The sequence below is a fragment of the Odontesthes bonariensis genome, chromosome 14, assembly GCF_027942865.1.
Source record: "Odontesthes bonariensis isolate fOdoBon6 chromosome 14, fOdoBon6.hap1, whole genome shotgun sequence".
NCBI classification, from domain to species: Eukaryota; Metazoa; Chordata; class Actinopteri; order Atheriniformes; family Atherinopsidae; genus Odontesthes; species Odontesthes bonariensis.
The window spans coordinates 24,083,387-24,096,138 of NC_134519.1; the positions used below are offsets into that span (position 1 = coordinate 24,083,387).

Here is a 12,752-nt window from a genome sequence, read left to right on the forward strand (position 1 = left end):
AACCTGTAAGCCCAAGATGGAGGGAATAACACCAACTCTCAGTCGACAATCTGAGGGGTGGGTATGAGACATGAGGTAAATACTTTTGTTAGGATGAAAGAATTACATGTGAATAATACAGGCATAATAAACGTCATTAATAAACCTGTGTAAAGTCCGATGGTCAATGTTATAACAGTAATATTTGCATTATTTCAAAAGTGGCATTCTTGTGTTAGTTGTAATCTAAGCCTGTGTTATGGAATATATGATTCAGCCGTCAGTCTGGGGAAAGTGCTGAAAAGCTTCTGGGACCTGAGAGAGGAGATTCAGGAGTTCTGTGTGAGGAAGGGACATGCCATCCCTCAGCTTTCAGAGGCAGACTGGCTGGCAGATCTTGCTTTTACTGTTGATGTGACTGCTCAGATGGATGAACTAAATGTTAAACTGCAACTGTTATTAACTATTAATTTGATAGAATTAGTATTAATTCTCGTCCATTGACTGCTGGGATAGGCTCCATCCCGCCCGCGACCCGATCGACGGATTCAGCGGTATAGATAATGGATGGATAGTATTAATTCTCACTTCAACCTAAACCACAATTTGTTCATGTTTATAAATATTTAATAATAATAATAATAAATTGTATTTGTAGAGCACTTTACACTGAATGAACAGTCTCAAAGTGCTACATTAAAAATATGAACATGGAGAGCGAGCGTCTCCAGAGAAAAAAATAATAATAATTAAATGGCCTAATCAAAGGCTTAAATATTCGTATTTATTACCAAAATAATCTGATTTAAATATTTTATTATAAAAAGAAATATAATGAGAAAACATAAGTCAATATTAAATTTGAGTCATTGCTGGTTCGGCCCTCCAACACATTTCAGATTTTTCATGCGGCCCCCTGAAGAAATGAATTGCCCACCCCTGCACTAGAGGAAGAACTTAGCAAGTCAACAAAGAGTTGATCAAAGCCAACGACTCCATCGATTAACTATATAAAGAGAAGCGGTCACCACGCCAAAAAAAGAAGAGTCAGAAGAGGAAGAACTGAACAAAGTAACGCCAAAATAAAAGTAGCGTGCTAATTTAATATCAAACATATTTACCGCTTTTCATACACCCATTGTAGGTAGTAGGCTGCATTTGTTTTAGTTAAGTGAAACTACAACTGCTGGTTATTTGGGGGAACGTGATAGCCTATATAGAATTATTATTGTTAGCTATTTTTATGAGCCCTGGATAGAGGGATGTTTGAGCAGGGAAACGTAACATCCTGTAGTAATGTTAAGAGCTTTTATTTTGTACGCAAGACAGGAAATAGTTCTCTTGTTAAAGCGAGACACGGCAGGCAAAAACAGTGATTTTTCATGCAGTGGTCAATTTTTTGATTTTGGGCCAGTCTACTTCAATATGTGTCATTTCAAAACATAAATTAAAATGGTTATTTCATCACATTTTGTTTAATCGCGGCAGTACGTTTCGCCCAAATTTACCAAAATGAATTCCCCTATTTAAATCTTTAAAGGCCGTTTTCTCAAAATCAGTTTTTTGTATTTTTCCAGTATCAATATCTCAGACTATGGAGCACCTACTAACACCAAACTTTCCAGTTATACACTTAGCAGTATTCGGAAGATATCTACAGAAGGATTTGTTGATAAATCATTTCTAGCCTGATTTATGTGACATTAAAATAAAAAAAAATATGGCGGAAATTGATGGTTTTTAGGCTATGGGCAGTATATTTTGATTTCCTAGGAAATGAAAGCAGATATCCTGAAATCCCTCTGTAATGTTCTTTTCATTTTGTGCGCAAACAAAATGAAAAAAGAATTTTGCATCTGGCTTTATCATATGTTCAGATCTATCTTCTGGAAATATATGCAAATGTGCGCATATTTAATGAGATAATGCCTCATTTGCATAATTAAACATACACATTTCTAAAACTTGTAATACATTTTTTTTCATACTTGTATAAGTAATCAAGTGAGGAAGTTTCATGGTGATATCTATTATAAGGTCCGGTTCTGTTGTGCCTTTTTTGTATTTAAGATTATAAAATAATACAAATAATATGTTGTTGTGTTGTTACCGGGGTAAGGCTGACTCACCTGTGGTCTCTTCCACCCGACACCTGGCTCTTCCCACCACGATGGTTGCGTTTTTGTTGCTGAAGCCCGTCCCAGTGATCGTCAGAAGGGTCCCGAGGCCGCTCGATCCTGAAACCATCAGCGGTATTTAACCGTAGATTTAGCCAGGTATTTAGCCAGCTTTAACAGGCGGCAGAGAACTCATTTTTTTCTGTACTGGGGTATTTAATGTACTACTTTCAGAATCCCCGGACAGTTCCAGGCATTATGCTTGAAAAAGAGTTGCAGACTGCAGCTTTAAGTCCAGTTTGCTTTCAGATCAATTTGTTTATTCGAATCAAAACAGTTCGAAATGTAATTTGGTTTGAAAACGGATGAAAGCGTTTTTATCCAAAGTTGACCCTGTACTCTGGTAAGAGATCTGTCAGAAATATTTGATTAATTGACTAAAAATGTCGTTTAAAAGCAGGGTAACTGCGGTATTTTCAACATTAACCCTTGACGTCGGGTATGGTTGGTAAAAAATTGTCGTTTAGCTGAAACGGACCTTAGCTTTACCAAACTTGGCTATGTACGCCGTTTTGTCGGGACCACAAGTAATTGTGGCAGCGATGTCGGAATCGGGGAACATGCATTTAAAAAACTCGTGTTATAGGAGCACTCCTGTTTGCTCGTTGTGTGGATTAGTATTAATGGCGACTAGAAAGGGGCAAACGTGATCTGGCCATTGCGTTCAATTTATGCACCGATGATTATACAGAGTGCTTTAAACTGTGCAGGCTATTCGAGATGTCTCCGAATGCCTACTTTAAAGGAAGCGTGATGTGTTTGCCAGGGCTGCCTAAACGAGCAACTGTCCCTTGAAATAATGGAATCGTCACGTATTTAGTAACAAAAGGACAGTTCCTTATTGGGCTGGAACGGGGCCCACAATTCGGTTAAAATGCAGAAAATTGCCTCTAAGAAATACCAAATTTTCTGGGGGAGGAGTACCTACTACTAACTAGAACTACATACTGCTCTGTGAAATGTCTCATCATTTGTGTTTAGTAAACCACTGCAACATCCTTAATGTCCCTTTCAACAGATCCAAGACTCAAAGCATCATCATACTCCTTGTGTTGTCTCTTGGACTGTTCTGCGTCATTCAGTAAGTTTTAGTCTTTGGTTGTCACTGATGAGAAAATAAAAGTAAGTAAACATAACCTCAGATGAACAACAACACACAACATGTCATGCTGAGTCTTTTTTTTTAAACAATCACTAAACCAAACCACTAAATAACATTGTGTGAAAAAGACAGTATTCTTAGTTTGCATCGATCATTTTTTGTGACATATTCATTGTGAACGGTCCGTTCACAATGATTGGATACTGTTTTTCCTAGATTGTGCGTTCTAGAGGCCACTAAAACTTTTCATATTTGTGTCAAAACTTTTAATTAATTGGTTGCAATGAGGGTGTGAAGAGTATTTCAAGCAATATGTAAAAAAATGTTCCAGAAAAAGATCCCCTACCCCACCTTTAATTTAGCTTGTCCAATGTGCAGAAATTTCACATATATTCATATATAAGAGGTTTTGTCTGTCTGTACGACAGTCTGTAGTGTTTCAATACCATTCCATTGTAGCTGGCATGGATGTCTTTAAGGGAGTGAAGTAGTAAGCCTGATTTATGCTTCAGGCGCAAAGCCTCTGACGCTCGGACGCAGAGCCTCTGCGAGCGTCAAAATCTTGACCACTCCCCCACGCAGAGGCTCTGCGCGCGTCGACGTGCACCTCAGAAAAATCCTGACTACACGTCGGACGGACGCAGACCACCAACGGAAGTGCGCAGACAAAAGCGGCTGTGATTGGTCCTCGGTGTGCCTTTCCGGTTGTCTGTGTGGCTTCCACCTTTGCATTTTCGCCAAAAGCTGTTCTTCTTCGATGTCGAGCAACTCCAAATCCATATCTTGCATACACTTTTTCTTTTTTGTAAAAACAAACACTTCCGCCAGCGCCGCCGAAGTTCTCGTCACCGCCCACCGAAATTCTCGCGAGGGGAAACTGCTGTGCGTCCTGAGAAATTCCAGACCGAGGTTGCAGAACCATAACATGAAAAGTTGTTCGCGACCAGAGCAAAGCAACATGTCAAGACGATAGACGCAGAAGTATAATCCGCCCTGTACTCTCCTTTGTTGTTTGAGTTTGTTTTTTGACACAGTGTCCTTTTTGCCAGACAACATGCGGCTATTCTCCTCTCTGTGAAGAAAGCTGACCACTTGCTACCTTTTCTCCTCTGAAATTTTCTTTCTGTCCCTCTGTTTTTTCCCCTCTCTGACTTCCTGATCTTTTGCTTGTTCAGTTTCCTTCGTAGCCTTTGTGTCTTTGAATTTGCTGTCTTAAAGTGATACTCCGGAGTAGATTCAACCTGGGGTCATTTGAACCGTGACATCCAGCCAAGTAGCCCACCCGCAGTGTTTTCGATCTTGGCTGAACATCAGCTGAGTTACAGAGTTATCCCGAATAGCTTCGTACAAGGGTTAATGGATCCTGGTCCGTATCTCCAAAATTACCACACTAAAATCACATGCCATGACACCAAACTTCTACAGTAGTACAAATATAGTCTGTACTCACAAAACGATGCATTTGGGAGTTTGAAAATAGTCCAGGAGTTTATTATTATCAACAAAAGCCTGATAGCTTCTCTGCAGCTAAAGCTGCGTCGATGTCACTTCAGAGAGCTGGGAGCTTCAAAGTAAGATGAGGGTTGATCTACTACTGTAGACAACAAAGCAAGGCTACTCAGTTTCTCCATTGATAAAATAACTTCACAACTCTACAACATAAAAATTCATAAAAAAAAGCATGTAGAATATAGCATATACTTTGTTGTCTACAGTAGTAGATCAACCCTCATCTTACTTTGAAGCTCCCAGCTCCCTGAAGTGACGTCGACGCAGCTTTAGCTGCAGAGAAGCTATCAGGCTTGTGTTGATAATAATAAACTCCTGGACTATTTTCAAACTTCCAAATGCATCGTTTTGTGAGTACAGACCATATTTGTACTACCGTAGAAGTTTGGTGTCATGGCATGTGATTTTAGTGTGGTAATTTTGGAGATACGGACCAGGATCCATTAACCCTTGTACGAAGCTATTCGGGATAACTCAGTAACTCAGCTGATGTTCGGCCAATATCGAAAAAACTGCGGGTGGGCTACTTGGCTGGATATCACGGTTCAAATGACCCCAGGTTGAATCTACTCCGGAGTATCACTTTAAGTTCTCTCTTAATTCGGCGGAGTTCAGACCTGAGCTTTTCAGTATTCTTAAGCGCCTCACTTTCTTGTCTGCTTCTTTTCTGTACTGCCTTTAAAGGGGTTGAGGAGGCCTGTGGTATCTCTACATTTGGCTGCACATAGTCATGATCTGGAAGGTTAACTATGGGTTCCAGAGGGCCAGCATGCTGGTCATCTCCTGATGTGTTCATCGATGGGGGAGTTAGGTTTAGAACATCAATAAGTACCCTTTTATTCTCCCTATACTGTCTCTGGTACTGCTTCCACCTTTTCCTCATCTTCTCCTGATTCTGTTTGGAGAGCTGTGCTACTGGGGTGTTCACAATCTTTCCCTCTCCCTTCCTCCTTTGGTACCCCTCCTTTAATGGGGTATTGTGAGAAATGTGTTAATATTATCTCGTTAATGTCGCCTTGTTTGCAGACATGGACCATAACAGTAACTCCGGCTCTACAGAATGCACAGCCATTTGGGGCCGGTCCTTGGCCAGATTAATTGGCCAAAAATTTCAAGTTTTCTGCCTGATAGCTGTCGTCTTGGGTAAGTGATGACTAGTATACCTATTTGTGGTTGATCTATGATGCCAGCTTATAATAACGACACCAACAGTTCCTTCACTTTTAATAAAAACTTTCACTTTTAAAACGCTCTGTTGCCTGGCAACCTGATTCGGAAATTCAATTCAATTCAATTAAAAAATACATTATTTATCCCAGAGGGAAATTAAATGTTGATGTAACTCAATCATCATTTCTGAACAGAAATAATGTTGTGATGTTATATAGGCTTATTGATTTGTGCATTAATCAAAGCTAAAGAGGGCCAATCAAAATATATCATGTCACCTTACTTTTTCTGACCAAGCAGGGTATTTTCCATTTATCTGAGTATAATTATAGCTGTAGCCTGTGTTTGACAACTGTGGCAGTGGGTTTTATAGGTGGTTTTGCCTGTGAAATTAATTTGTTTTGTACATAACATGCCCCTTTCTCGATTTTAACCCAGTTATTGTTGTTTTCTGTCACAGGTATAGCCCTCGGCCTACTTCTCAAGAGCTCTGTGCATTTGTCTGAAATCGAGCAAATGTACATCGCCTTTCCAGGAGAACTACTTCTGCAGATGCTTCAGACTGTTAGCATTCCTTTGATTGTGACAAATGTGATATTAGGTAAGCCGTATGTGTATTTATCAGTACTTTTCTGTATCATGAAGTACGACGTGTTATAACACTTAAAAAGAAATATACTGCGACTTTGGCAGATTAAAGTAAACCTGAACAGTGGATAACACCATTAAAGGCTTGGTCAAAGTTTTATTTGACCTGATTACCTGATAGGTGACCATAGACAGCTCCACAATTTTATTTATTGTGTTTTTAATGTGTTGTAAAGTGTCCTTGAGTGTCAATAAAGGTGCTTTTTTTAAATAAAAAAGTTTTTTAAAGTGGCCCCTGCTCCAAAATACTTGATGCTGATAATGCAGACCACATTTAGGACCTGACACTCAGGTGAACGTTAGCAGACTTTAGCTCATGTTGTGGTTTTATTTTATCAGGTGTCACCAGTTTCAGTGTTAAAGCCTCCAGGAAAATTGCAGCACGTACAATTGTGTACATCGTCTCATCTAACCTGATGGCTGTGGTTTTAGGTGAGACAGTTATCTTTGTTTCATCTTAAAACTTGTCACTGACCAGCAGTAAATCTCAACACAATATTGAAACAGCTGCAGGATGAATTCAGTTGTTGCTTCTTACATTTGGCCTCGCATTGTGTGTTGTAGGACTGGCATTGGCGCTGAAAATCAAGCCGGGATCTGCTTCTAGTGAAAAGGCTGCGGAACAAGAACAGGAATTCCTTTTCACTGTGGATTCCTTGATGGATCTTGTAAGGTGAGAAGAAAATGTTCGTGTTGGGGCAGATTAAGATCATTTCTGATCATTTTGAGTCCGGACCGTCTTTGCTTTTGTTAAGTGGTAATAAGATACTTTGTTTGTTAGACCACGAGGTCATCGTCCGGCATGTTTTGTGACTTGTGTCAACAATAACAAGCTGAGTTTTAGTATGACTTTCCTTTACTGCACATAGGAACATGGCTCCGAGAAATCTAATTCAGTCTTGCTACGAACAGGTATGTTTTTGATTCAGGTCTAATGGTCATTTTCAGACTTTCCATACTATGTTTGTGAAGTAAACACTTTTTTCTCTCATAGTACAAGACTGAGAGAGTGTATTTTCCAAGAGAGGTGGATGACCAATCTACTAATCTGACATCTGTAAATAAGTTTGTTACTATTTCTGTGTAAAGTTTATAATCTGGGTACATAGTGTTTCTTTCAGTCGCTCATTGTTTGTGGTCTTGTTACAGGACGATCTAGATGTGCGACTGGTGGGCTCTTATATTCCAGGGACCAACGTGCTGGGGTTGATTGTTTGGGCGTTTCTTATGGGTGTTGTGTTTGTAATGATGGGTGAAAAAGGAAAATTCGCTGTGGAGCTGTGTGGTGCCATTAACGAGGCCAAAAAAGTGGTGATGACCTGGATCCTGGGGTAAAATTACACTTTCTGTCCACATCTGAAGATCTCAAGTGTTAAAATAGTGTTTTCAACCGTTTTGTGAAATGTTTGTGATAATACTGAAATGTGAAAAAAAAACTCATTCCTATAATCAGATCTGAGTTCTTACATTTGGAGCAGACAGCAGATAGTTTGAATTCCTGTTTTGGTTTCTGTTTCAGCTACCTGCCATTTGGAGTACTGTTCTTGATTGTAAGCCATGTAATTGAGGTTTACGACCAGGAATCCCTCTTAATGCTTGGCAAGTTTATTGCTGTGGTCCTTCTTGGGTATGTTCGCATTTACTATTTTAGCACTGTTGCCAAAATGACACCGCTGGTCCTCCTGTAGCAGCATTCATCAACATCAGCAGTAGTTTCAACCTGTTCAGAGGAACTTAATGTGCGATTCTCACAAATTAGATCCCACAAATCTGACAGAAAAAATATGTCGGCGTTAGTCACTGACTGATTCTTTGATTTTACATCTCTAAAAATGAGAAAAATCAGAACGTTCTTTTTCTGACTTTCAATTTCTAGATGAATAATAAACGAATGAACACAGCCTGACTGATAATGTCAGGTTTTTCACTGCTGTTGTGGGAGCAACAACACATGAAACAGACCTACAGTATGTCTAACCAGATGATATTAGTGTTTTCACAAAGCACTGCTTGCCTGAAAACAGAATTCACTTAGTGAATTGGATTATTTTATGAATAATTATGATTACAATGAATTGAATTCCAATTGGCTTGAATTTGACTTGATTATTTAAGTGCCTTGAGATGACATTTGTTGTATTTGGCGCTATATAAATAAAAATGAACTGAATTGAACTTAGTGCATTTTGGTCATCTTTCAGAAATACTACGTAATCTTAAAAAGCCTTTTTAGAGCAATAAAAAGTGTGTTCTGTGAGACCGGTGGCTTTAAAGCAAGGCCGTGTAGACACATGGGCCTAAATGATTCCTCTTTTAAAAAGTTTAAAAAGTTAATGTAGTCATTAAAACCCTGAACTTGTTTTCTTCATTGCTGTACTAACACCCTGCCACGGGCTACTTTTAATGCATCGTTACGGAGGCTTCTTTAAAAACATGCTTCTTCCGTTCAGGGATAAAGCAGAACACTTCAAAGGGGAGATCTTGAAGTCTTGTGGTCTTTCTTTAAGCCACCCAGTGAGGAACTCCATCTACAAAGCCAGTGTTGATTGTTGATTGTTCTTTTCAGAGCAACATGTCATGCACTTATCGTTCTACCACTGATGTACTTCCTGTGTGTGAGACGAAACCCCTATTCTGTCATCGCTGGGGTTTCTCCTGCGTTACTGACTGCATTGCTCATCTCGTCGAGGTAAGATGGCATCGCGGAGGCGCTCGCGCGTGTTCATGAGCACGGCTTATCGTCAGAGAAAACCTGTTTTCACCTTTTCTTGTCTGTCAAAGCTCCGCCACGCTGCCACAAACATTACAGTGTTGTGAGAACAGACTGAAGATTGACAAGAGAATCACCCGTTTCATACTGCCCATCGCGACCAACATCAACATGAATGGAACTGCCCTTTATGAAGTGGTCGCAGCTGTTTTCATTGCATATCTAAACAACATCAAACTGACGGTCAGCCAGATGATTACACTCTGGTGAGTCGCTTCCTCTTCTTTAGCAAATCAAAGTGTTTCTGTGATGTAGTCATGTGATGGGGCTATTAAGTAGAAATGGAATATACAGTTTCATAATAAGGTCCTGAAATGACAGTTGACAGAGTGTGTGTGCGTGATTTGCAGCTTGACGGCAGCCATCTCCAACATAGGAACAGCAGGGATCCCGGCAACTGAAGCTGTGACCACTCTCTTTGTGTTGAGTGCGGTCGGTCTGCCAGTAAAGGATGCGTCTCTTGTGGTGGCCGTGGAGTGGATCCTGTAAGTTTAACCCTTTATTCATGGCCTGATATGGCAAAAAAATATATATATAAATACAGTATATCAGATTGAAACAGAGATTGTACAATTTTAATGAGCTTTAAAGTGAATATCTGGTCTGAGCTCCTTTATTCTCCAACTGAGCCTGAACCCTCTCAGACGAGCTTTCTGTCACTTTTTTAAGGAGTCTTCAGGAATAGTTCTCCAGGCTTCTTGAAGGACATCCCAAAGCTCATTTCTCTGGGGAGGATTCATCCCTCCATCAGACCTGCTGCCACTGATTTTCAGTCCACTTCTTGTGTCCTTTGGCACAGCTCAGCTTTTCTCCCTGTTTCCCTTCTTTAAGAACGGCTTCCTGACAGCCACCCTTCCATGGAGACCATTTCACAATTCTGGTGCCAAAATACTATTCTCGGTCCAACTGTGTTATCTTTGGTATTTTTGATAGATACAACTAAATAAATGGGACGGAGTGACAGGCTGCTAGTAACAAAGTGCCTAAAGATACAATTCAAAATTGGTTCTTTGCTAAATTGTCTGTGTGTGGACACAACACTGGTTCATGCCTTTAGTTCGGGGCCTTTTGTATGCTTGAACGAGTCATAGGTCAGGGTTAAGTGGCCCAGAAGACCGTATTTCCATGACTATTTGATGTAAAAAAAAAAGAACGAGTCCTATTTTAGCAAGGCAGCCCTCATGTTGTGGATGTTTTAATTTAGCAGTGCATAAAACAGGTGCTGAAGAGTTAGGGGAGACAAAGTCCCAGTTCATGGTATTACACCCGTTGTTTGTTTTGTGTTCCTCAGAGACCGCAGCAACACTGTGGTTAATGTCCTGGGAGACTGCTTTGGAGCCTCACTCATCCACCATCTGTCAGGAGAGGAACTGGACGATCAGGGAGTGGAGACGGCGAGGTAAAGCCTCAGATCCCATCTGAGGAAAGTTGTTTAAGACCCTCTGGAAGGTTTTTCAGAAATAATTTTGTGTGACTTGATAGTTTTGTTTTCACACGTGCATGTTTCAGGCTTCCAGGGTCTCGTTCATCCTCGGTTACTTTGATTGAGGTGACGCCTTACAATACTGAACAATGTTTTTGGTGTAAGCCGCAAACAGTCAAACTTTTGCATGCGATAGCAGATGCACCGTCTAATCAAATCGCTGGAGTAATTGCGTCTGATGATTGTGGGCACAGCTCCAACCATCAGGCGCATCGTGTACGTGGGAATCCAGCCTGATAGCGTTCACATTTAGCCTGATCTGCGTGTTATGCTGCAGACTGGTTGGAGCCACAGTGCCCCCAATGTCCCCTCAACAAGACACAATTAACCGAGCCAGACGACCCAGTTGAGAATCTGTGTCCTAACACAGTTGCTTTGTGTGACATAAATTGTTTGTATCGAACCATTAATGACGACCTTGTTCTTTTTTCTGCCAAGGATCCGGGAAAGTGACGCGGCTTGTTGCCTAGATCAAATCAATATCCACACCATCAGCCTGGACTCTGAGAATGACTGCTTCTACACTCCTCCAGAAAGCCCTTCACTACCGATGCACAGTGGCAGGTCAAAAGCTGTCACGTTTGGCATCTGCTCAGTTAAACAGTAACTCGTTTAATAAATGAGCCACTTGAAACCAGCATTGCTTGTGTGTGTGTGTGTGTGTGTGTTTTTCATCTTGTTTTTTAATCTTAATCTTCCAATGGTTTGATTTCTTGTCGTGTAAAGAATGTAATAGATCAATTTTAGGGACCAGAATAGCTTCCCTGGGAAAGTTTTCTCCAGGGTGTTGGAGAGGAGCATCCGGCTGACTTTCGAACCTTGGATTCAGGTGATTGATCCTGTTTGTGATTTGCATGACCAGGATCTTGAAGCGCAGTTGTGGAGAGGAGGGCATCTGGTTTGGGAACTTCACCTGTAACCTGTGGTGTGTGTCTGTCATTTATATTTGTAAAGACATTTTGAGTAATCGATCAGTTTATTCCACTGAATCCACAACGAATACATTTGATCAGCCCTGTTGACAGAATTGAAATGTACCGTGTATATATTATTTGAATGAATGATTTAGATGTGGTTGTGTTGAGGGAAATGTTCCTGCTTATTTATAATTATAAATGATCAATCTGAAGTCATGCAGCAGGTGTAATTACGTTTATTTTAAGATATGTTACAAGTGTTTCAACTCTTTCTCCCTCATCCCATGCCAGCTCTTGCCTGTCTTCAGTAACTCAGGAACATACCCCCAAAATAAAAGAGACACAAGAGACTGGAACTTTGTGTCCCTGTTCAAACACCACCTGAGTTCCATCTTTGGTTTCATTGTCATAACTACGTTGGCCACTAGATGGAACTGTTGCTTGAAAATAAACTACATTGATTGTCCGCAGCCATAAGAGGTCATTAAAGTGATACTCCGGAGTAGATTCAACCTGGGGTCATTTGAACCGTGACATCCAGCCAAGTAGCCCATCCACAGTTTTTTCGATATTGGCTAAACATCAGCTGAGTTACTGAGTTATCCCGAATAGCTTCGTACAAGGGTTAATGGATCCTGGTCCGTATCTCCAAAATGACCACACTAAAATCACATGCCATGACACCAAACTTCTACAGTAGTACAAATATGGTCTGTACTCACCAAACGATGCATTTGGAAGTTTGTACATAGTCCAGGAGTTTATTATTATCAACACAAGCCTGATAGCTTCTCTGCAGCTAAAGCTGCGTCGATGTCACTTCAGACAGCTGGGAGCTTCAAAGTAAGATGAGGGTTGATCTACTACTGTAGACAACAAAGCAAGGCTACTCAGTTTCTCCATTGATAAAATAACTTCACAACTCTACAACATAAAAATTCATAAAAAAAAACATGTAGAATATAGCATATACTTTGTTGTCTACAGTAGTAGATCA

The 12,752-nt window shown here is 40.4% G+C and overlaps 1 protein-coding gene across 1 annotated transcript in view; it reads left to right on the forward strand.

Moving 5' to 3' along the window:
- odr4 (odr-4 GPCR localization factor homolog) overlaps positions 1–12,752 on the forward strand; it is a 59,281-nt gene that overhangs the window by 23,820 nt on the left and 22,709 nt on the right. The gene's annotated exons all lie outside the window — the stretch shown is intronic.